The following is a 23726-nucleotide window of genomic DNA, read 5'->3' on the forward strand; positions in this document are numbered from 1 at the left end:
ATACATATGTATATCTAAAATATTTTTGAGACAACTTTCTAAAAAAAAAATGTTTTGGGCACCCTTTGGATCGATCATTTTATTTTTAGCATACCTTTGTACATTTAAAATGGGTTCCCAAAATGTAATATTTCTATGTTTTTTCGTCTAGAAGTGTCGATTGTGGTTCCGATTCCATTGACCTCAATATTTATAAGTTAGTTAGTATTTGAGTATTTTAGCCTGCCATAATGGCGCAAAACGCGCTCAGAGTTGCATTGAATATTAAATTTTATTTATTTATTAATTTTTTTCTTTAATTTATTGTATATCCTAACAACACAAAAGACATAATCATACTAAAACAGTTAATAATAATATTCGTGAAAGATAGAAAAAAAATAAAAGTATACATTTATTTGATTTCTTTCAAAAATACAAAGATCTGTATTAACAAATGCGAATTATTTCTTTGCAGCACTTAGAATATAGTTTTCGAAAACCTAAAGCAAAAAGTTTTATTTAAAACCTTGCGAAGTTTTACCCTGGCTTACAGTTCCTAAACATTTTTCCTTACTGAAATAAAAATCAGAAATTAAACGAAATGTTCTTATGAATATGTTTCCTTGATTATTATAATGTGTTACTTATGTAGGCATATTTTCATTTTATTTATTTTCGAGGATCACCCGTGACTAGTAGTATTCATCATCGAAAAGCTAACAAAGTATATTAAATCGTTACTATCTACAACACTAATCGGTTTTATCGATATCCCGTTTTGTTTGGAGCATTAAATTAAAACTGATCTAAAACGATACCCTTATACAATATGATATCCATCCATGCTGAAAGTATAAAATTTAAATAAAGTTTTGTTAGAACCGCTCAGACCTCTTAAAAGACCTTATTCTTTTTGTGATATGCTATATACCATATGTTTGTGTGTACACGGCATATTGCTTACCTTGCCGATATTTTCGTTTTATTATTAGTAATGGATGTTCCAAATATTTTTATTAATTTCGAAATTCCTTTATTCTAATTTTTATAATTCGTAAAACCGATTCTATTAAATTTATGCCTCGCCGCCCATATAAATATAATCTCATTAATTTCATTTATCTGCTAGAATGTAATAGTAAACTAAAAAACATTGTTAAGAAAAAAATGCCAAAACGTTGCCTACATTTCAGCGACGTTGTTAAAACTACTAACAAAATGATAAATCAATTTTTTACCTATTTGTATAAAATAGGAGAGAAATAATATAGACAAGTTAGCCATATTGTAGAAATTAAATATATAGCGGATAAATGTTAAATGTGGATATGTGCCAGTATTCTTGATAATCATCTTTACAATTATTAAAACCATTCCTTAATAAAAAAAATACTGTGCGTCGGCCGGGAATCGAACCCGGATCAACTGCTTGGAAGGCAACTATGCTAACCATTACACCACCGACGCAACTTAAAATTCTACGACAAAGTTTTCTTCTGTTAGAAACTACACTAATATAGACATGTAGGTAAATATTTTACATATTTTATTAATATAATTTAATTTTGTGAATAAACCGAACCAAGGTTAATGATTTCAAAAAAAAATTAAAATATTTTAAAATGTTCAAATTCGTAAGAAAAGTTTTCAAAACAGATTTTCTTTTCATACATGAATATTTTGAACATCATGATTCATGAATAATAATAACAAGTCATGTTATTATTTTGAACAAATCTTCTGACGACGTACGTTCTGTGAAAAATAATAGAAAACATTAGCTGACCCTCTCCTAAATAGAAAGAATCTTCTTACGAATCCACAATTATTTTAAATATGCAGTTTAAGGGTGTAAACCTTATTAGCTCCGACTCAGCTCAAAATACACAGTTTTCAAAAATAGGTGGCTGAAGGTTCTGCTAACATCAGCTAAAGTTTTAAGCTTGACGATTGCCAATCAATTGCTCTATAATAACTAATCTTGGAGGTTTAGCAAATATTGTCCATTAAATCCATGAGCCCAAAATATTTACTACAATGAAAGATCACAGCAGATGCATACACTAAATGAAATGAACCGAGGCACAAAAATCTAACTGCATGCTGAACTAGTATGACTTTAAACCCACGACAGTGACTGATTCACAAAATCTTGCAGGAAATTTAGAATATATCTGACAACAGAGTTTTATTTTGATGTACTTGTATTATGGTATATTAGAAAATCGAGTGAATTTTTGGGTATTTTTTCAGGATCACCCGGGTCAGTAAAATTTAGTAGAGGGTAATCAAAGTTTCATTCACTTTGAGCGTTTCTTAAATCATCTTACCTTACTTATTTTAGCTAATCGCGGACCTTACTTTAACTTTCATCATAACTCTAGTTCACATTTCCTTAAATATCCCATTAGTACCATCACGATGCACCTTATCGCAAATAACCAACTTCACATAGCCTCAATTTTCTTCTAACTTTTTGTTTCTGCATCGTTGCAAATTATATAATATATGTATATTTACAAATGTAAACCATATAGGTATATAGTATAATAAAAAAATATTAAAAATGGAGTCGTGAAAATTTCACCGAAAAGATTTACGAGCCATTTCAAGTATTTTCGCCGCCTAAACGTATACTTTGTTACGTCTGAACTTTAAGAACTTTCACAATAATCATAATTTAACGTCTTCATACCTCGAGGGGTACTTCAATTTTAAATCATTTACTTTCACACATAAAAAAGCATACTGTTGTTTTTGTATTACTGTTTTGATTTCATGGCATTCTCTTGTAGTTTGCGGTTTTTTGGTGGATCTTTGTAACCTTCGTTAGGCAGAACGATGACGACAACGACACATTATACAGTGAATATTTGGCAAAAACTTGCCGGGAAAAAGGGATAACAAAGCCAAATGAAAGCAAAGCAAAGCAAATAAACAGGAACAACAAGAAAGTAAACAACAACAACAACAACTACAAAATAAACAAACAACTGCCAAAGAACCGTCACAAAATGCTGGAAATAAAAATTACGGAGCGGGTTGCACTATTTTTGGTGAGAGTTTATACATACTTATATATAATAATGTATGTATGCATGTGTGTATATGCATATGTATTTATGTATGTGTATATACATACATACAAACCAAATAAAATGGTAATGGCGCAAACGATAAGCCTAAAGCCTTGTCGTCCGACCAACACTTCTTCGGTACCGTCGTGTACGTATCTGTGTGTGTGTGTGTGTCTATGTGTGTGAAGCCGCAGTGAACCTCGTGATATGCCTTAATAAGCCACTTTAGTAAATTAAAAGGAATAAAATCGTACCATTCTTTGAGCATTTGCAGGACACACTGAGCGTTGAGGTAAGGCAAAGGAAGCGGTTGCAAGCACACACACACACACATATACGTATACATACATATAGAGCGGAATAGCAAAAATTAATCCGGAAACAACAACAGCACACGACAAACGAAACCAAATTGAAACCAAACCAAACTGAAATGAAGCAAAACGACTGCGAGCAAATGAAACCAAACCGCCAAAACAGGAAAAGGATTACAAAATGCCAAACAACCGAAATAAAAAGCGGGGAGAATGTAGCAAAAAATCCAAAAACAATAAAAAAAAAATCGAAAATTATATAAACCCAAAAAGGCGAAACAAAAACAAAACTTAAGGCCAACATTAACAAGCGACGTGCAACTTCTGCATAACTGTATATTCATTGGCGTGTGTGTGTGTGTGCGTGCGCCCATGGAAGCGACCCAAAAAATATACTTTTGAGACATTAAATGCCAGCGCAGTCAATGTTAATAGCAACAACAACAACAGTAATAATAATAACAAGAAAAGTCGTCAGTCTAAGCGGCCGCCGCGACGGTGGCAACGTGCATTTGAGGCACTTGAGTGGAATTGCCAAAAATTTCGCGTACTTTAGACGTCATTCAGCAGTTAAATTTACGTTTATAGCTGACATATGAAAAATCCAGCTATAAACAAAAGCGGCGCAGTGCGATGCGGCGCGGAGTGTGGCGGGACGACGCGTCAAGGTGTGATGGCAAGTGGCAATGGCAGATGCAGTGCCAGAGAGTGAAGAAGTCAATGCTATACGTCGCCGAATGGCACCCGCTACTCGGAAGGGGTGAGCGAAAAGTACGATAACTGGTGGAATTGAGAAATAATTCCCGTTATGTAAGTGGTGTTAATAATTATGAAATCACCTTCACGATTAATTACAGCCAAATCAATGAAACAATTAGGAAGTTATTGTCACTTTGCTTAAGTTGAGGTTTAGAGTTAGAGTTTAGAAAAATTCAGGGTTGAGATTGACAGAAATTTAATTTTTTGCTAAGATTTTCGCTTAAAAAAAATAGCAATTAGAGAGAACTAATCTGAATAGCAAAGTACATGATGAGCCATTGAATTCGGTGCATATTTTTTCAATCCCGAAATTTCGGGATTTTAAAACATTTTCAATTAATTTCGTTGTTAGTGTGTTTAAAGATGTCTTATAATAACCTAGAAATCTTCTTTTAAACAATTTGAATGAAGAATTCAATAGTAGCTCACATTTGAAGCGCCCGAAATTCGAGAATCTCTGGAAAATTGTAATAATTACAGTACCTACATGGTCACCCTCAGCTTAACATTATGCGAAACAGTATTAACATTTTTGGCAAGTTCTGGGTATAGAAATGTAAATCCCGAAATTGCGGGATTTCTTACAATGTAATCCCGAGATCAAAATACCGCTCTTTTTATAATTTTGTATTGGATTGTTATATGAATTATGTTGTTGTAAATTAAACTAATAATATTATGAAGTGTATTATATACAACGTATGATTAGTCTATACTAAGCTCACATTTTTATTTTTTCGATTTTGCATTGAAACATGCTTTAAAATATTTTACAGCATAATAATATTATTTAATCCCGAAATTTTGGGATCCCGAAAATTGTATATCCTATTTATATACCAAAAATGATGTAATGCTCATATAGATAATGTCAATGTTATTTAATTCGAGGTATTTTGTGTTTCTTATGAAACTTTAAGCATGTCGTTAGAATCGGGATAATAGTGATAAAAATGACTCCCCACTCTTGAAAACTCTTTCTTCAGAACCATAATGGAATCTAATAATGCTAAAAAGCTCGAATAAGAGAAAGGACATAAGATGAGATTTTTGACCTCCCCCATATGAGTTTGGAAGATAGCGCGATCCGCCATCAGGTCGATACAGCGCACAATTGCCAAAAGTAAAAAAAAAAAGAAAGAAAAAATGCAGTAAAGAATCAAACCAAAAAAAAATTGAATGCAATAAAGAGAAAAAGCACATATAAAACTAACAAACAGTCCGCAACAAATAAAATGCGCGCTCGCACTTAGACTCAACCAGCCACTGTGGAGCTGTCAAACTGCCAAAAAACACGCGGGCAACATCCCCACAGTCCAAACCGCCATAACGACTGCCACCACCGCCGCCAATCAAGACGTCGAGAGCGTTAAAGTTTTCGCTGTTTACTGCTAATGTGGCATGGCGGTAACGGGCCTAAAATGTGCCTTGCCATGTGGCAGGCAGTCGAGAGTCGCGCGACGGTAGGCATTACGTCTTCGTTTTGGCAAAAGAAACACACGTCATTACGGAACGGTGCTGTGCGCCAACGCTTGTGGCACGTTCTGATGGAATTTTTCATTGTCATTTTGCTTTTTTATCTTGCCTTATTCATTACCTTCTTGCTTCGCCTTCCGTCATGCGACAGGTGGAGAAGCTGTTCGCTGCTTAGCACGAGCTTATGGCGCCGTTATGTCTTCGTTACAATTCTTGTGTGCCTGACTTTTGCCTGGCTGCCAATATAACTACACTTTCTTTATGTTTTCTTATATTTGTGTTTCCTTTTTGTACTTTCTTTCTTTCTTTAATAAACAATTACTCACAACAACAAGAAAGGAGGCAGTAAGAAACGGTCGTAAGCGCTCCACCGACAGTGAAGTGCCGCCGTGATAAGATAACAACATGACAACTACAACTTCAACTTTTGTTAAGATAAACGCGAGATTATGACGCGCATTCTCGCGAGGTCCTTTTAAGTGTAGAAAATTTTCTATGAGCAGAAATGCAGCCGAGCAGCACAAACCCCTTTCCGTTCTCAGATTTTTTACGTTCTAACTTTGGTTCTCCTAGTACCATTAATAAAACAGACCTACCAAGTAACCACTTCCTTATAAAGAACTCCGTAGAAAGAATCTCCGAGTTAGCCCTCAAGCCCTTGATTAACTTATATGTATATCGCCCATATCAACATATCTGTACAAGAGTATGTAGTTTGGGAGAATGAATAACATTGGAAGAAACTGGATATGGATATTACCGGGGGTAAGTTCTTAACAAAAGAAAATAAGATCTGTAATCGCGCTCTGGTAACAGATTTATGTAAATATATTAAAGTAATTCGAGTCTTAAGAATTAGGTCCTAAACAAAATCGGGGTTATGTCATTTTTCGAAACACGAAGCTAAAAACCGAGGATATTGCGATAGAGAATTTGTCGCAACTGTATTTGTAGGTAGGAACATGAGCTAAAAGATCTAAACATTATACTTATACAAATATGAAGTTGGATCAAGGAACCTACAATACATTCTAGGCATATGCAAAGTTTTGAGTGGGTTGAAATTGTAGCCTGCTTCTACTTGTCTGATAAGTTGATATGTGGAAGCAAAATTTCACAGAATTTATCCGTTTATAGTTATTTAATGCTCAATGGCAAAATTTTCTCATGATATAGTCTCAATAAAAATAGAATAATTTATCGATTAGTAGACTACTAGATCATTAGTTTCGACTACTAAAGCTCAAAAGCACAAACCTTTCTATAGGAAAATCAATATGGAAACTACTGAGTAGCTCTCAACACGACTTCTGTGGTGAGAGTAAGCGTACGCTGTTTTGGAGGCGCTCAGCCACCGTAAATCACTATGGGTAGACGTAATCGAGAAGCGATAATAATTCGAATATCGTTGAGTATCATTGTGCCTCAAATTGATTGACACGCGAATTCAGTGTATTGACATAGTGATAGACAGACGCAGCGGTGCCACCGAGCCACTTGACGCAGTGCTGCAGGGATTTCAATGGATTTACTCTGCCGCCGACAATAGTATACAACAGTTGAAACTAAAATTACGCGTTTGCGTTACACTTACGAGCGCTTGACTGTAAGCCTGCAATTGGAGGACGATGTAAGTACGAGCAGCGCGCAACTGGCGCTTCAAGTTGACAAGCGTCACCGCCACTCTCTCACTAACAATGGCATTGATGACGCTGACACGCCAACAATGACAGTGACAACTTGCGAACGCACATACACACACACACATACTTTCAAGAGTCTGTGCACTCAAATGCAACGCTGCTGGCAACATGCAAAGTGCAGGCGACGACGGCAAACGATTATTGTTGCAGTTCTGTGCGCGGTCAACGCCAGACTGCGTAATATGCCGCCTGCCACTGCGTTCGGCATAATCAAATTACGGCCACTGCCATCACCAACAGCCGACCGTGCCACAGTGTAGTCCAAAAACAGCCGATTGATTGCGGCATAATAAGTCGAATGTACCTATGTGTGTGTTTGTGAAAGCGACAGTGTCGGCGGCGGTAGCCAAGTAATTACGACAGCAACATTGTCGCTGCTGCCACTTGCCACATCATTATCAACATATCGCTCCTAAGAATGAACTCCACGCACGCTCTCGCTGCGACCGCCACTCAGCTGCCTCGGAAAATAGCAGTAGTTGTTCATGCTGTCGCACCGCCGCATGTGGTGGGCCAGTCAGCCACCCGTTGACGGTCACCGTGTGTTGTTGTGCTGTGTTGTAGCTATTATTGTCAGCCGTCGCACTGATGCGACCTTAGAGATTCGCTTTGTGAAATTTTTCAATTTCAATTTCAGTTTCAATTGGCAAAGATTTGATTGTCTTTCGCCATCACAATGCCACATGCTGCATGTTGCCGTTGCTTACCATTACAAGGACGCGGTAGACAGTTAAGTGTTCAGCGCTGGCCATAAACTATTGCGTGAATGTTTGTTTGCCGCGGCTTTGCCGATTTGACTGACAGACGCATCGAGGCCGGTCAGTGTGAAGCGACATGAGAGCCGCCGTGCCGCATCGACCGCATTTGGCGGGCCGCCACTTGAAGTGTAGCCGAAACTCGTAAGCTGCGTATCGCCGTTACTGTCGCACATCTACTATGTGATTGTGTATGCACTCTCTTCAGTATGTATGTATTTGCTGTTTCCGTGAGCGATGTGTGAGCTGACATAATGGACTCCAATTAAGGATGTCATCGCGTCACTTTTGTGGCTCGACGGATTGAAGCGTTGAATAGGTAATAGTCAATAATAGTTGCGATTGGATGCTTCGGCGTTATTGTAGTGAGAAAGATCATAGGTTAGTGGAAAAACAACAACAAAAGCAATGTTAAGTGAAATCTGAAAGTGTGAGCTCTGAACTGAAAATATCATTGAGTCAGTTTCGAATGAAAACATATCGATTGAATTCAGTTTTAAGAGGCTAAGCCCCTGGACACAATACCTTCCACTATTTCCGATTTCAGATAATAATATAAATATCGTTCTCTGACTATTAGTTAACTTTCGACTAAAACCCGGACCCAGTTATGTTGAATGGTTCAATTGAGAATAATTTTTTAACAGACATCTCTCTGAATAAAACAAGCTGAAGGTCTTGAAGTTGAACACGTCGATGGAAAATAGAAGTTATACAAAAGGTACAGTATAATTTTTTCCTCGAATAAACGAGGGGTTGCACTACTACAGTGATCACAACCCTTATTGGATGCTGTGTAGCAGGCCAACCATTGACTTCAATCAAGAATGGCGTGAAGAGGCTTAAGATTCCGTGTGTTCGGGTCTCGTTAGCTAAGGAGCTGAACTTCCTATATTTCTTAAATGAGTTCTAGACTATATAGAATAAAGCTTTCGGAAGTTTTTATTCACGATCAAAAACCCAAAAGGCTTTATTAGCTTCGAATACCGGTTAAAGTCTTCGATTTGTAAAATAAGTTTTATAAGTAGTGACTACGCTATCCATCATCATGATGAATCAATAAGAATGGACGAAAAATTTGGCGACACTCTCTAGGCAATGGCTTCAACGTAAATAGAAAAAGTTACTTATATGTGTGGTCCTGTTTTCCTTCTGAACTATATTCCTCAAAGGGTTTTATCAACAGCGCAATACAAGATTGTTCAATTCCTTCATATTAAAAGCAGAAGAAGAAAAATAGAGTTTCAGAAATTATGGATTTTATTACACGATATTTTATAGGATTCGATTTTACAATCTCGCTTCAGCTTTTATTATCATTTTCAGACCTAATCTCTGTGCCTCATTGTCAGTATTTATTAATTTCCATGACTGCCTTTCCACCCACTAAAGGACATGTCAAAGGCGGCAAAGTTATTCTCTACACTTATATGAAGTCGAAATGTATGTGCATAGTTTCTTTTTGACTCACCCGCTGAGTTGACAGAAAACGCCAACAAATTATGACATATCATTTTTCTTGGCGCCATCTTGGATAAATTTTCGGGCTAAACTTGCATTTTACTGCGAAAAGTGCAACCAAAATAATAACAACAAAAACAATAATAACCACAAAAAACGACAAATAACAACAAACAAGTAGTAACAAAAACAAAAGCTGACAAAGGAAGGAACTAAATAAGAACTAAGTAGAGGAAGCAGTGGAGAACGGCAAAAAGACGTGTAACCGACACGCAAGACGCGTCACTGAGGCAACAAGAAAAATGAATCAGCGACACCAAAAGAATATCAACTTGTAAGGGAAATGAAGCGTCGTCGCTGGTATTTGCTGGGCGGGCGTCAAAGTGGCGCGCACTATGAGTGGGTGTCACAGACCCAGTTATGAAGTGCGACGAGGGGTGTGCGTTGTTTAGGTGGCTAAGAAAAATTACCAAATTAAAGTGAACGCCACGGAACAAAGCAAACCGAGATGTCAAAGTGCCAAAAGATTTTGTGAAAATTATTAATTTTTCAGCGACCCGAAAGCCGGTCGAGGGTGTGCAACTACATGCATATACACTTACAATACACACATAAATACTTCTTTAGAAGTTGTAGTTGTGAGACATATAATTTTCTCGCTTGCAGTTTTTGTGCAATTGTGTATACTATGTGCTATATATGACATGCAGTTCCGCTAATTGTGCATATAAAAAAAATTAATCGGCATTTTAGTGAAAATAAAAATTAAATACTTATTATGTGGCCACACTATATTATATTTTTGGAAACAACTATAATATGATTTGTACAATTTTAATACCATAGACCACGTTTTTGAATATGGTTTCCGATTTTCAACACAAAGCAAAATTTTCAAAAATTCTTACTTGAAGATTGGTAACTCTATTAGAAAATATGCCTAAATTTGATATTACTTCAATGTTACATATACATATTAATATTACTGATTTTGTTTACTGGCATACCATACTCTTGTTTCTGACATTTGGCAACTCTATTAGTAAATAAAATAAATAAAAATAAAGCTCAAGGTAATTCTCTGCGGTTTAATCATGCTTGACCATTTGTTATATGATTTTGGATATGAAAATAGTTTGAGAATATTATATATGACAACCCTTCCAAAATATATTTTAAAGCAGTGCACCCAGACACATACTAGCTACCTTCGATACGCCAAACGTTGGAGAGTAGGCAATCGAACAAACTATACAAGATATTCAAACTAACAGACAGTATTTGAGGTGTAGATTATCGAAGACAGTTACTATGTTAGAAGTTAGGTAAAATTGTAATGATAACACCGTTAGATTTCGAGATTAAGTTATCTAGATCCCAGAAGATTATGATTTGAAAAATATTGATTAGGTTTTGCTTAAGTTCTTTCAGTAATGGTCGACTTTTCGTTCTTCGGTAGATTTTTTTATAGGATTAATGTCAAACTCTTCAAACACAGGTATGGGCATACTTAGTTTTTTTCTAATTTTTCGACAAAAAAAGCCTGACTAAATTGTACTTATAGAGTTATAGTTTGCATTGCTCAAAGTTGTTTTTCATGACGGAGTTATAAGGTTCCTAATTTAGGACATCCGAACTTGAAAATCCCTTCGAATAGTAGGTAACAATTTTTCGTGCCGCGCCTCTCTCAAACAACTGCGTTCTTGTAAGCCAATATTTTTATCTTGTTCAAACTTTAATTTAAATAAATCAATTATATTTTGGTCTTCGTTGAATTATATTGAATTCATATGTCGAAAGTCTTTTTCAGATTGCAGCTGAATATGGCACGGAGAGTTTTTTTTATCTGTAATCAAAGATTCGTGTAATATTAAACGATGAACTGCGTTGAAACGAAAGCTTTGAGGTTTTGACCAGAGAAGCGTTTGAAGCCTTATTTAGTTTTTTAAAGAGCGAGTTTCCCTACATTTTCTTTAATTAGCTTCGACTACGTAAACCAATGCTTTATACGTAAACATATGCTCTACTGTAAGTATTTTAAAAAATATATGTATATATGTATGTATACTCTCTAGTACTTTTTCGTAGCATGCGTAGGTACATATAATACATCCGCTGACATGCTGCCTCTTGGCGGTGCACGCTCGCGCCTACACCTCGAAGAGATGACTCAATTAGCTTCAGTGCCTTACACCGCATTCTGTGTAAATCATAATGTTGCACATTTTATATGCAACATAAAATGCGATGGTGGCATTTTCTTACAAGCGATTATAAACTGTACTCTTTCGTGCTGTTGCTGTTGTTGTTGGGCAATGGAATATGCATTTATTTGAGCCATAAAACAATCGGTCAACAAGACGCCCAGTCACGTGTGTGTATTTATGTATGTGTGTGTGTTTTTGCCCATCCTAACTTAAGATTAACTTTAAACTTTGTTGTTGTAAACTTTTTTGTTGTGTTAGTATGCTATATGCGTGCTGGCAGTGCTTTACTTTTAAGCATGAGAAAATCTAAATTTTTGTATGAAGGCATGTACATACATATGTATGTATGGTATTTGTGCAAGTATTCCTGTGCTTCAGCTTCTCAGGGTCAAAGTAATTTATGCCTAATTAAAAGCGACACAAAACAAGCGCAAGCAAAGAGTAAGAGAGGTAACAACAACAAGAAAAAGTGTAGGATTATTCCAACTATTGTCTCTCTCAACTTATTCCGTAGAGTTTAGTCTCTTAGAAAAAAGAGCAAGTGATGGAAATACTAGTACTAAAGTATATATTTATATATGGGGGGTTTATATAAACTTAAGCTTTGATTATAAGGTTAAAGTTGACTAGCAACGGACAGAATTTTTAGCGGATCGATGGATAAGTAAATGTATTGTTCAGAATTTTGGAATGATCTATAATATATTCTTTCAAAAACAAGATGCAAATGGTAAAGAAGTGTTCAAATGAACCGAGCCGAGAATAGTGTCAGACTTGAAATCCATAAAAATGTAGTATAACTTTTGCAAATAAGACTTTCTTTAGACTAAACAACTAACGGAGAAATAAGGTTCTCTCTTTCTCTTAGTGAACACAAAGGACACTTTATAAGTTTTAGCGATGAACCGACTAAAAACCATCATAAATATAATAATGGATAATTAAATAGACTTTTTTTCAACTTTCAGTATTCCAACGACGAGACTCTTTATACAATTGTGAAAGCTGCAAAAAATATTTTCTTCTATATAAGACTATAACGATCAGATTTTTCCTATAAATATTATTTTCCAGAATTCAGGCGAAAGCTCTTCTTCTAACAACTTTTAACAAAAAAGGAAATAACTTCCATATTCTCCTGTAGTGATCGAATTTCCCTTTAAATATTTTTTTCCAGAATTCAGGCGAAAGCTCTCCTTACAAAAAGTGAAAGCTTCACTAACAACTTTTAACAAAAAAGGAAATAACTTCCATATTCTGCTGTAGTGATCGGATTTTATTTTCAATTAATATTTTCCAGGATTCAGACGAAAGTAGGAGAAGAGCTCTAAATACCGCCTATTTCGACCGAAGTTGCTTGATTAGCACAATTTTTAAATGCGGAACTTAACTTAGAATAAAAAGGTTTTTTTTTTTGAATTTTATCTCCAACTTTACTTTATTAAACCACTGTGCGTGATAAAAACTAAATTGGAATTAAAAATTGTGCGCTAAGCTTCTGCGAAGTTGCATGCCACGCACGCACCACGCAACTAAAAAGGGGCAAGTGTTGAAGAAAAAGGTCACAATTTACATGAACATATTTATCACGTTTATTATACATTAAACATATAACTATATATAGTAAATAAGTGTGTATATGTGTATGTAATACTAAAGGTATTCCAATTGATTAACAAGCCAACTTGTATACCTCTTTAAAGCCTAAACCAGTCAAAAGGTCCAATCAGTCAGTCATTTAGGAGCCTATCAGTGCATGTATGAACCTGTAGCTATATATGTGTATATGTGTATGTGTGCTCATGCTCCAATAACATGCCTCTACGTCAGCGTCTCATTTGGTGGCCACGATGCGCACGGTTTCTTGCACTCATTAGTTGTGTAGTCGCTGTTGTCGTCTCCCACAACGTGAATTAAGATAATCTCCTACCAGGCCGGTTGGCGAAATGCTTCATGCTGAGCGCGTTGAGTGCGCCATTTGCGTGTGCGCACACAGCCTACCCACAATTGGACGATTTTGCAAATGAATTGTGCGCGTTTTGCGGCCGATTTCCAGTGAATGATTATGTGCTTCGAAGCACAAGAAGAAGAAGAAAAGAAAATAAAAAGAGAGTAGTATTTAAGAGTATATATTAATATATATTTATATATGAGCTTATACATATTTTAATTCCAACTGCATTTATTTACTTACACCTCCGCACTTTCTCGCTGGCTAAGTCCACAATTTGCCGCAGCGCCGATTGCCTGTGAAATTGAAAAACTTAATACAATTCAGCTTAAATACAGAATGAAAAGAAACAAAGCAAAACAAAATAGTACTAATTGCAACTAAAGTTAAGTGGCATAACATTTTTGTTGTAATTCCTTTTCTCTATATGCTGACCACTACAGGCTTTCTGATTAATCACCGCCATTAGCTATTAACTCCGATGATGACCGTTAAGTACATACATTATATATTTTTTATACTCTATTTTTGTTGTTTTTATAAGCGATTTGGAGCTTGTAAGTGATTACTGGTGGAATAGGTTTACCATTTTTATTTTGATTACGTGATTAATGTTGGCATCGACACTTTGTAAGCCAATCGCCTAAGTGGATTACTTAACTCTCACACATACAACTCTGCAACTTTTCTATACCTTGAATATAGAATACTAAGTTTGCCTCGAAGTTTGTAACACCTAGAAACGGCAGAAACAATATATAGCATTTACATATGTATATAAATGAGCAGCATGACGAACTGAGTTGATTTAGCCATGTCTACCATGAGCGATCAGAACCTCTACAACTAGGGATTGGCGAACTCTTGTGAGAGTAGAGAGCTTACTAGACCTCTAGCGAAGAATCTTTCCTTTTAACAAGTAGTGGCTTTGACCAGCGCTTCGCTCACACAAGGCCCATACACCAGTACCAAGGCGCAAAAATATAACAGAATCTTAACCGAATGAGATTGACTTTGCTTATAACCTCATCACTCTTACAGTTCACAGTTTATTTATCACTAGGCTCCCTTTTAAATCGTATCACGAAATAACTGAATGGAAGTAACACTCTCTAGCTAGTCTCGAGCATATATATTAATTTAACTACAAGTAGAACCGATATCGTTGCCATAGAGTCCCAGTAAGCACTCATTTCTCTGAAGCAGGCTGCACCTGGGAGTAGATAAGCAATTGCTACATTAATCATAGCTATATCTGTTTGAAAAGCTGTACTGTCTGTCTGGCAGCATGAAACTAGAATTTATAAAGTGTGAACTCCTTAGCAAGCCCAGGCAGAAAGCTTACAACTATCTCTTCTTTCAATGAACCGGCACGGTTTGTTGGCATGAGCGCTGAGAAGCGAACTGTGCATTATAATTGAAGAGAACAACGGTTGCAGAGTTGAGTGTTCGGCTCCAAATCATGCCCAGACGGATAACCATCTCACAGCCAAATGTTCGAATTTCTGTTTGCTGTTGGAAACCATTTTATCATTTGCACTAAAATTAGTTTTTGGTAATAATAAAAAACTGTGCGTCGGCCGGGAATCGAACCCGGATCAACTGCTTGGAAGGCAACTATGCTGACCATTACACCACCGACGCGAACAATGTCGTAAGGCAACTTGATTCTTGATGTGTCAATGGAATGAGAAGTATTCATTTACACGATTAAGTTATCGTGAAGCCGAACTTTAAATTTTCAAACAAAAGAATAAGCAACTGCAGCAAGAGATTATGGACTTGGATTATGTCGTTTTATTTAGGTGAAAGGACTACCCTATCCTAGTTATTTTAATATTATTATCCGATATCGTCGAGAAATTTAAATAAATATTTCGCAAGTCGTCTATTGCAAAGGCAACACAATATTGGTACCTCCGGGCTCTTCGTATATGGTATGTACTTAACCCACTGATATCCAGATGACAGATTTCTAGCAGAAGTATATATATTCAAGAACAGAGCTACTTGTGGTATACGTGGATTTAGAGTGTTAATAATTTTTCAGAGTTTTCAAGTAATTAGTCACCAATTATCGGAGCACTAATACCTCTTCCATTTACTTGAGTTTTATTGTTATGAGATTTACTATTCTCAGTCCTGGCTCATGTATAAGACATCTGCCGAGTTTCGAAAGATTTCTACCAATTATTTCATTTACTAAGCCTTTTTGCTCATCAGTGTGCTCGAGGCTATATAATATTTTCCTGTTAAGCTGAAAAATAGAATTTACGGTACCCAAGAAAAAAAAAATTTCCAATTCTAGAATAAATAAAAAGAACTGTGCGTCGGCCGGGAATCGAACCCGGATCAACTGCTTGGAAGGCAACTATGCTGACCATTACACCACCGACGCCCATAACACCGTTTAAATTAGCAGTTTTTGTGTCTAAAATTTTAATAAAATATTTTTACAGCTGTTTCTAACAGCTGTGCAAATACAGACCATGCTATGTATTCACTTTCGAATAATATATACCTGTGCACATATATACAATGAATTTAAATACGTATATATGTATAATTGTTTGTACATAAGTCATGTGAGTACACCGAGCTTGATTTCTCATTCTAGACTTAGCACGATTATTTATACACTAGGGTTATCTCATATCTTCAAAGACCCAAATATAATATTTTCCTTCAATCAGTTTATATAAAATAAAACGACTAGGTGACATTGCTAAATGACAGTTGCAGAAGGAAAATTTTGAACAGACTAAGCTTTGCGCTAGTATTCATATCGCAGCTAAAGTTGCAGCGGTGCAAGGGGAGTTCAAAGTAAGCACGCAACGGAGAAACCACGCACAAAGCAAAACGAACGAAATTGGCGAACTAAAGCATCAGCTGTCATGGCGGCATGCAACGTCGGCTGGCAGTCCAAACAACAAATACACACGCTCAAATGATGCTTGCAACAAGGCGCTGCAGCAAAACTGTTAATGCGTTGCAATGCGCAAAGGAAAGGTTGGAGAGGTGGCGAGAGGTAGAATGAGCGTTGGGTTGAGATCGCTCATAAACATCAACGCATGCCTTTCATGCGGCGACTCATTTCTTGATGTTGCAAGGATTAAGGTTATTCCAAGGATGCTGAAGGAAGAACAAGCGCCATATAAATGTATATGAGCCCAAATATGACTATTGTAAAGCAGTGCAAAAATACCAAAAGAAAACAGCGCCGCTTGCTCAAAAGTACTTATACCTGCAGCCCGGAACGTAATATTATATATACTTGTATATATAGGTATATATAAGTATGTATTTATTTTGGCAATGTGGGTGTCGCAACAACAACAATAACATTTCGTTTAACGGCGGCATCATTATCATCATTGTCGGCATCATCAGTGGAATTCATCAATCTTTGCCAAAAACTTGCGCCATCTATATAGGGGCCTTCACTACTTATGTATATGTATACGTACATACATAAGTGTTCGCTTCGCAATGGTCTGGTTGCCTCTTAAGCGACGAAGGGCTATGCTGAAAATGTGACGCGTCTGAAATACAAAACATAAAAAACAATAATGAATTATAAAACAAAAAACAAGTGATACGAAAAGTGCCATGTAGGATCTACATAGATTTGGCTAAGCAAAAACATAATGAGAAATTTGGTGTAGTACAATCATATATTATGTTATAATTGAAAAAAAGAACATATTTAACAAAAGTTTCTAAATTTGAAACATGCAGCTTTCTTTTTTTTAATTTCGATATGTTTTGGATGTCGATAATTTTCGATATTATATTCTTCTATTTTTTTTCGATAATTCATTTTCATTGTAATCATCGTTATTTTGGAAGGCTCTTGTTTCCATCATTAGTAATTTTATCGATATGTTTAAGTTTTTTGTGAATGTTATAGATATGCTTTATACCAAATACTATAAATAACTTTTCTGCCAGCATTTCACTTTTACTATATCTAAATTTTATTGAAATGTATATTACAATTGGTAACGTTTCAACGTCGATAAAATTTTGTCGACAAAACCTATTACTATTTTTTTCTTAAAAAATAATTTATTAATTAATATTTCTTGAAACATTTCTATATATAATATAACATGCATATACAAATTTTTCCAAATTCTTTCTGCGATCATATTACTGTTTTATCAATCAGTAATTAATCGATAAAAAACAATTACAGTATTTGTTAATGATGATTTTTCTACATTTGATACCTTTATACCTCGTTATCACATAAACAATATATTTGTATTTAGATTTTTAATTGGTTTTCGAATATTAAAGAAAAGTATACTTGTTTGAGTTTTATGTGGCAATACAATTTATCGATAACTATAAAGTATTAGATATTTATAATAAAGTGTATAGATACATCGATAAAAACAACGATAACTCAAAGTCCGATAAATGTAATCGGTTGTAATCGATATATCATAAACTGAACCCGAAATAAGTATATTGATGACACTATTTCGGTCAGAAATGCTTCTAAAATTTTTTTAATATTTTCTGTTTCTGACGCTATCCTTTTCAATTTCAGTTTTTCTGCACGACCCTTATTCTTCCATTCCTGCTGATATGTGCTTATATACTATTTGTGAACATATCTGTACTGAAATATTAGTGTAAAAATTGCTTGCAACCCATTTTCACCCTGCTGTTTGTAGCTTGTAGTAGGCACTTACTTCTAGAACAATAGATAACCTCAATTTTCTTGGCACTAGCAACTTACAGTAAGCTATTCTCACCCTTCGACTAAGTTTTACGTATTTTTCTTAAGTTAATATTTTATGCGCCTAAAATATGTTTCCACTTGCTATTTGGTTTCTGTTGCTTGGATTGAGGCGAGAAAGGGGGAAAAATGTGACTATTTGCCTGACACATTTTTTCATGGATATTTTCCGTTATTTGGAGAATTTTTTTCAAGTGTCAACTGCTTATTCTACATATGCCCTCGGTGAGAGTTGCCTACAATTAGGCTACTAAAATATATTTTTCGGAGTTTAAAGATTTGAAGGCATATACATGTGCATCTAGTGCTTTGTATAATAAAATTTTTCGAAACCTTATATATGTATGTGTTAATGTATAAAGATATGTAAAATTACCAAATCTTAGCTTACATTGTTTAATAATAATATCTTGGGAAACTATTTGTAGTGCATAATTTTATTTAAATAACAGCTCAACGAACAGAACGTAAAAATTAAAGCTTGTTTGAGCTTTCATACGGTTAAAGTTTAAGTTTTATTTTACGTTATTTACCATATACCTATGTCTACCTTAAAGCCGGGTATTTAAATTTTATTTTATTCTTCTTAAAAGCTCAATAGACAAAGCTTTCATTTTGCTCAAACTATTAAAAACCTAAGAAATATTTTTCCCCAAAAATATGAACTCTCAGTGTAGCAAAAAAAATTATAATTTTAAATAAAGGTTAAAGTTTTTATTACTCCAAAAAGTTTTTTTGGAATTGTGTGGGAAACGGTGAAAGCACACACTGCGCTAAATTAATGTTTGCTTGGTAGGAAATGTTTGGAAAAACGGTAGAACTTCCCAAAAGTTTAAGAAAGCTCTTTAGACAGAGCTTCCGTATATAAAAAAATTATAAAAGAAATTACAGTTTTCCAAACATTTTATTCAAGTACAACTAGACATATTCATAAAAATTTATTATTAATAATGGTCGGTTGAAGCTTAAGTAAAAGTTTTTAATTTCTGAAAAAAGCTTCGAAGATCAAAAAAAGCTTTTCTCTTCAAACTTTGAACGTTGTTGTTTTTAGCCATATACTTCGCAAAGCTAATGAAAGCTCAAGCGCAAAAGCTTAAATTTTTTATAAAAAGTTTACGAGGGTTGAACTTTATTCCTCCACGTTAACGTCGCTTTGTCCATACGCGCATTCGGGTGGTCATATCTTACTACACCCTATAGGTGCGCACAAACACAAATGTTAAATATGAGTACCTACGGCATATCCTTTTTCTGACCATTCGTTATAGATGTGGTAGTGTTGTTGCCACGACTGACGCATGCAACAAAAAGCATCGTAAAACAGCCAAAGGATCATCTAAACTCAAATTGCGGTAAGGCCAAAACAAAAATATCCAATGTGCCGGGGAAAAAAATCAAAAATACAAAAACAAAAACAACACTTGAAACGCCCATGCAATTTGCAGTTATGCGATTTTGCCATTTTCTCGACTCTTTTCCTGCCCAACATCCGTCAGACGCTCGCAACGCTGTCTTTCCTCTACGGCCGTGTGTTGCGTTCTGTGCGCAGGACATGCACAAACAGCATGAAATGGCATTAGCAATAACAACAACAGCAATAATGTGTGTGGCATTCAGAAATTCTGTTGCAGCAAAGAAAGAAAAACTAATTCGATTAATCATCAGCAACGGCGATGGGCTTTTTTGCAATTCATTTTTTGAAGGTGTGCCTGTAGTTGTGCAAGTGTGTGTGTGTGACTGGGAATACACATGCATATAGGATGTTGCATAAAAAGGCGCAAACGAAGGCGCACACAGGAAATCGCCTCCGACAGGATTCATTTGCGCCAATGCGCTGCAAAACTGCCACATGCGACTGCCACCCGTTCCCAACTCCGTCCTCATCTCCGCTTAATGCCTGTGGCAGCAGTTCGGTTATTTGGTGGTGCGACGCATTACGTGTGGCATATCTATGGTGGCACGTTCGTTCGATTGTCTGCCTATCGTCCGCGTGCAACCCCTTGAGTGCCCCCAGCCGCTGCCAACGCAGCATGCAAGCGAGTCATCAAGTTTTTATGCGTTTTTCGTTTCGTGTTGCACCAACGACAGGCAGCGTTGCCGGGGAGTAGCAACAGCAACGGCCACAGCAGGTCGTGTGTGTTAGGCAGCAATTTTGGTTGGGTGGCTGTGCAACTCTGCTTGTGCCCTTTTTAGCTCCACGCCATACATCAGCAATAATAACAAAAACAACAACGCCGTGTGTGCCACATGTGCATTTGTAAGCCAGTTGGATTTTCGCTTCTTCACGTTTTTGTTTTTCCTTTCCGAGTTTTAGAATTTCTTCGCATTTTCACAATTCGTTTTTGGTTTTTGTTTTTGCTTTTGCATCTAGCGCTTTGATGAACCCCGGCTAGTATGTGCGTTTGTACGCCGTCTCGGCGTGCATAAAATGAAAATTGGCAGCGGCCTTTGACCAGTGGTCACTTCCGTTGAGTTTTTTTGCCCTCCTTGCCCAAGTCGCATTGGTCCGTTAGGTTGGTTAAATTGTCGGCGCTTTCGTCTTTTTTGCGGCGCTCTGCTCGTCTTCTCTTCTGCTTGATGCATATTCATTATTTACTTTGTCATCTGTGGCGCCACATACGTACATACTTGTAGGTAGGCAGTTGCGTTTTGGTGCGCAGTTTCGGCGTTTTTTATTCGGTTTAGAGTTAACCGTAAATTCGCAATGGTGGTACAGTTGCTTTAGTCTTCATGTGTGTGCGAATGTGTGTGCGTGTTTTTTCTTTTATTTTTGCGGCAGACTATTTGCATGTTGCCTACGGGATCACTTCATCTTCCGATGGTTTAATCAATATGAAGGATTAGGTTCGTATTCTCCTTGACGGAGGACATTTGTAGATATGTTTAGTATTGCTATAGGTATATGCTGTTATATGCTCATTCATATAAATATTATGTACATACGTATATTGAAGGAGAATAAAAATGTATGCGAGTAGACGGCGATATTTTACATATCTTTAATTATGAACAACTTGAAGCAGCATCTATTAGTGGATATCCGAAATTTTATAAAAATCTTCCGAGCCTCTATTTTAAAGCAACTAACGTAACTTAAAACGCTTAACACTTTCTTCTAAACATCACATTAAAGACAGATAAGATTTCGTACGAAAAAAACTTCTAGGACAGTTTTGTGCTTGGTTGACTCGATATTGTTTGAGCACGCATCAAAGACCGGCATCAGCAAAGAGAAAACAAGCCATATTTTACAATTATTCTTTGATAAAGTTGAAATATCAATCCAAGTTCTGGGCTCTAAGTGAGAATAGAGTTTATGATTCTAATACTGTAGCAGTCAATCACACGCAGTTCTGGTTTCGTCGGCTCCATACCGGTAGTTTTCATGTCAAAAATGCACCACGTTTTCGTAGCTCATTTTTCGAAAATATTAATAAAATAATGGAAATCGTTGAGTCCGACCAACTTAAAAGCACCTTTTGGGCTGCACAAGCGCTAAACATTGCACAAAAAAACATGCAAAAGGAAGCACGACGCAAAAAACCTAATGAACCGAATTTTTATTTACGAAACTACAGCTAATTGTTACTGGTGATGATAAGTGGTTCATTTACGACAACGTCAATTGAAAACGGTCGTGGTCGAATCGTTATGAGCCGGTACAAACGGTGGCCAAGCCAAAATTGACGATCAGGAAGGTTTTGCTATGTTTTTGGTGGAATTGACTCGACTCATTTACTATGAGCTGCACTCCTATAACCAAATTCTCAATTCGGGCCTGTATTGACAATAATTGAACATGCTGAAGTAAGCCATCTTCTCGAAGCGACCAAATCTGGCTAATAGGAGAGAAATTCTGTTCCCCCCAGGACAATGCCAGCCAACGTATATTGATAATGACTCGCCAGAAATTCTAATCAACAGGTTACCGAACAAACGGATACTCGATCGTAATCGGATGATTCTGACTTTTCTCAATAAAACTTTTAAATTAATGCAGAAAAAATGCCATTTACTAACGTAGACTGGATTAAAATCTAAAAAGTCTTTCTTAAACCGTGCTTTACTAATAATTACCTCTATCGATCTCTTGATCTCCCTTAACCTAGTATACTATATCTGTTAGAGTTATATAATCATACTAAGCACGATATATGTACCTTCCTTATAGGATAGAAATACTTGTATATATTGTATTTATTTCCGGTTCAGTTTAAATTACTGGTCTGCGAACTCGGTTAAATTTAATGTTTGGATATCATTATTATGATGCATAAGTAAAAAACTGGAACGACTTGGAACCCACTTTTTGGAAAAAAATTACTGTAAACACAGTGTAAACGGATCTTCAATCTTCTGCAAAATTGTTCGCAAGAGTTGAGGACATTGTAGGTGTTTTAAACGGAAGGCATACATATATCACTTATATTTTATTAATAATTGGAATATGAACTTCACTTACATTTTTTAACCGGAATGAGCTATATATATCTGAAAAAAGTTAAAAGAAAGATTTGGCGATCTCCAAATGAATAGAAGATCAGTTTTATGTCACTTCGTAACTAGAGTATACAAGTTAGGCCTGGAGTCAGCGAAACGAAAAATTGAAAAATGTTGTTGTTATTGTAAAAAGTGCTCGAAAATCATGAGCGCACAATCACTAAAGTGATATCTTAATGAAATCTGATTTGAATGCAAGGTGAGCAAATAGTAAAAATAAGAAAAAATTGGTAAAATTTTGGGAATCGATTGTTTTATAGTTTATATAATCAATAAAATAAATTTTCATAAAAAATCCTTCAACCTCTTAAAGTGTGCTTGCAATAATGATAATAAGAAAAAAATATAAAACTGTAAGGCGGATTACCTTCCTTTTTCGTACAGGTGTCTAAGAGCCTCTTTTTTAAAGCTCCAAGCGAAAAAAATATGCGTTTTTTTGATCCACCCTAATGTATATGTTTGTAATTTGCATTTATGTAATTTTTTTCACGAACACGCTCATTAAGCTTTAATACATAATTAATATTATTTTTATCTGCTTGCACTCATGTCCATATAAACGTAAATAATTATTACCTTTTTAATTGATTACGTACAAGTTGTAGCCGAAGGTGATTAACAACAAACAATAAAAAAAAAAAATTTTGTTGCACGCAGCTAAATAACTTAAGACACATGTAAGAACATTTGTATGTACATATGTGTGTGTGTGTGTGTGTAATAAACGAGTTAACGCTTAACAGAACGCCACTTGCGCTGCGCAAATCTAAATATCCACCGATATGTGGCAT

The 23726-nt window shown here is 35.8% G+C and overlaps 3 non-coding genes across 3 annotated transcripts; all 3 read right to left on the bottom strand.

The window, feature by feature from the left end:
• Positions 1-1377: 1377 nt before the first annotated feature.
• TRNAG-UCC (transfer RNA glycine (anticodon UCC)) lies at positions 1378-1449 on the bottom strand. The gene has a single exon. It is a non-coding gene; the product is annotated as a tRNA-Gly (tRNA).
• Positions 1450-15257: 13808 nt separating this feature from the next.
• TRNAG-UCC (transfer RNA glycine (anticodon UCC)) lies at positions 15258-15329 on the bottom strand. The gene has a single exon. It is a non-coding gene; the product is annotated as a tRNA-Gly (tRNA).
• Positions 15330-16011: 682 nt separating this feature from the next.
• On the bottom strand, positions 16012-16083 carry TRNAG-UCC (transfer RNA glycine (anticodon UCC)). Its single transcript has one exon. It is a non-coding gene; the product is annotated as a tRNA-Gly (tRNA).
• Between the last annotated feature and the right edge of the window lie 7643 nt (positions 16084-23726).

The sequence above is a fragment of the Bactrocera oleae genome, chromosome 5 (assembly GCF_042242935.1).
Source record: "Bactrocera oleae isolate idBacOlea1 chromosome 5, idBacOlea1, whole genome shotgun sequence".
In the NCBI taxonomy this organism is placed as follows: domain Eukaryota; kingdom Metazoa; phylum Arthropoda; class Insecta; order Diptera; family Tephritidae; genus Bactrocera; species Bactrocera oleae.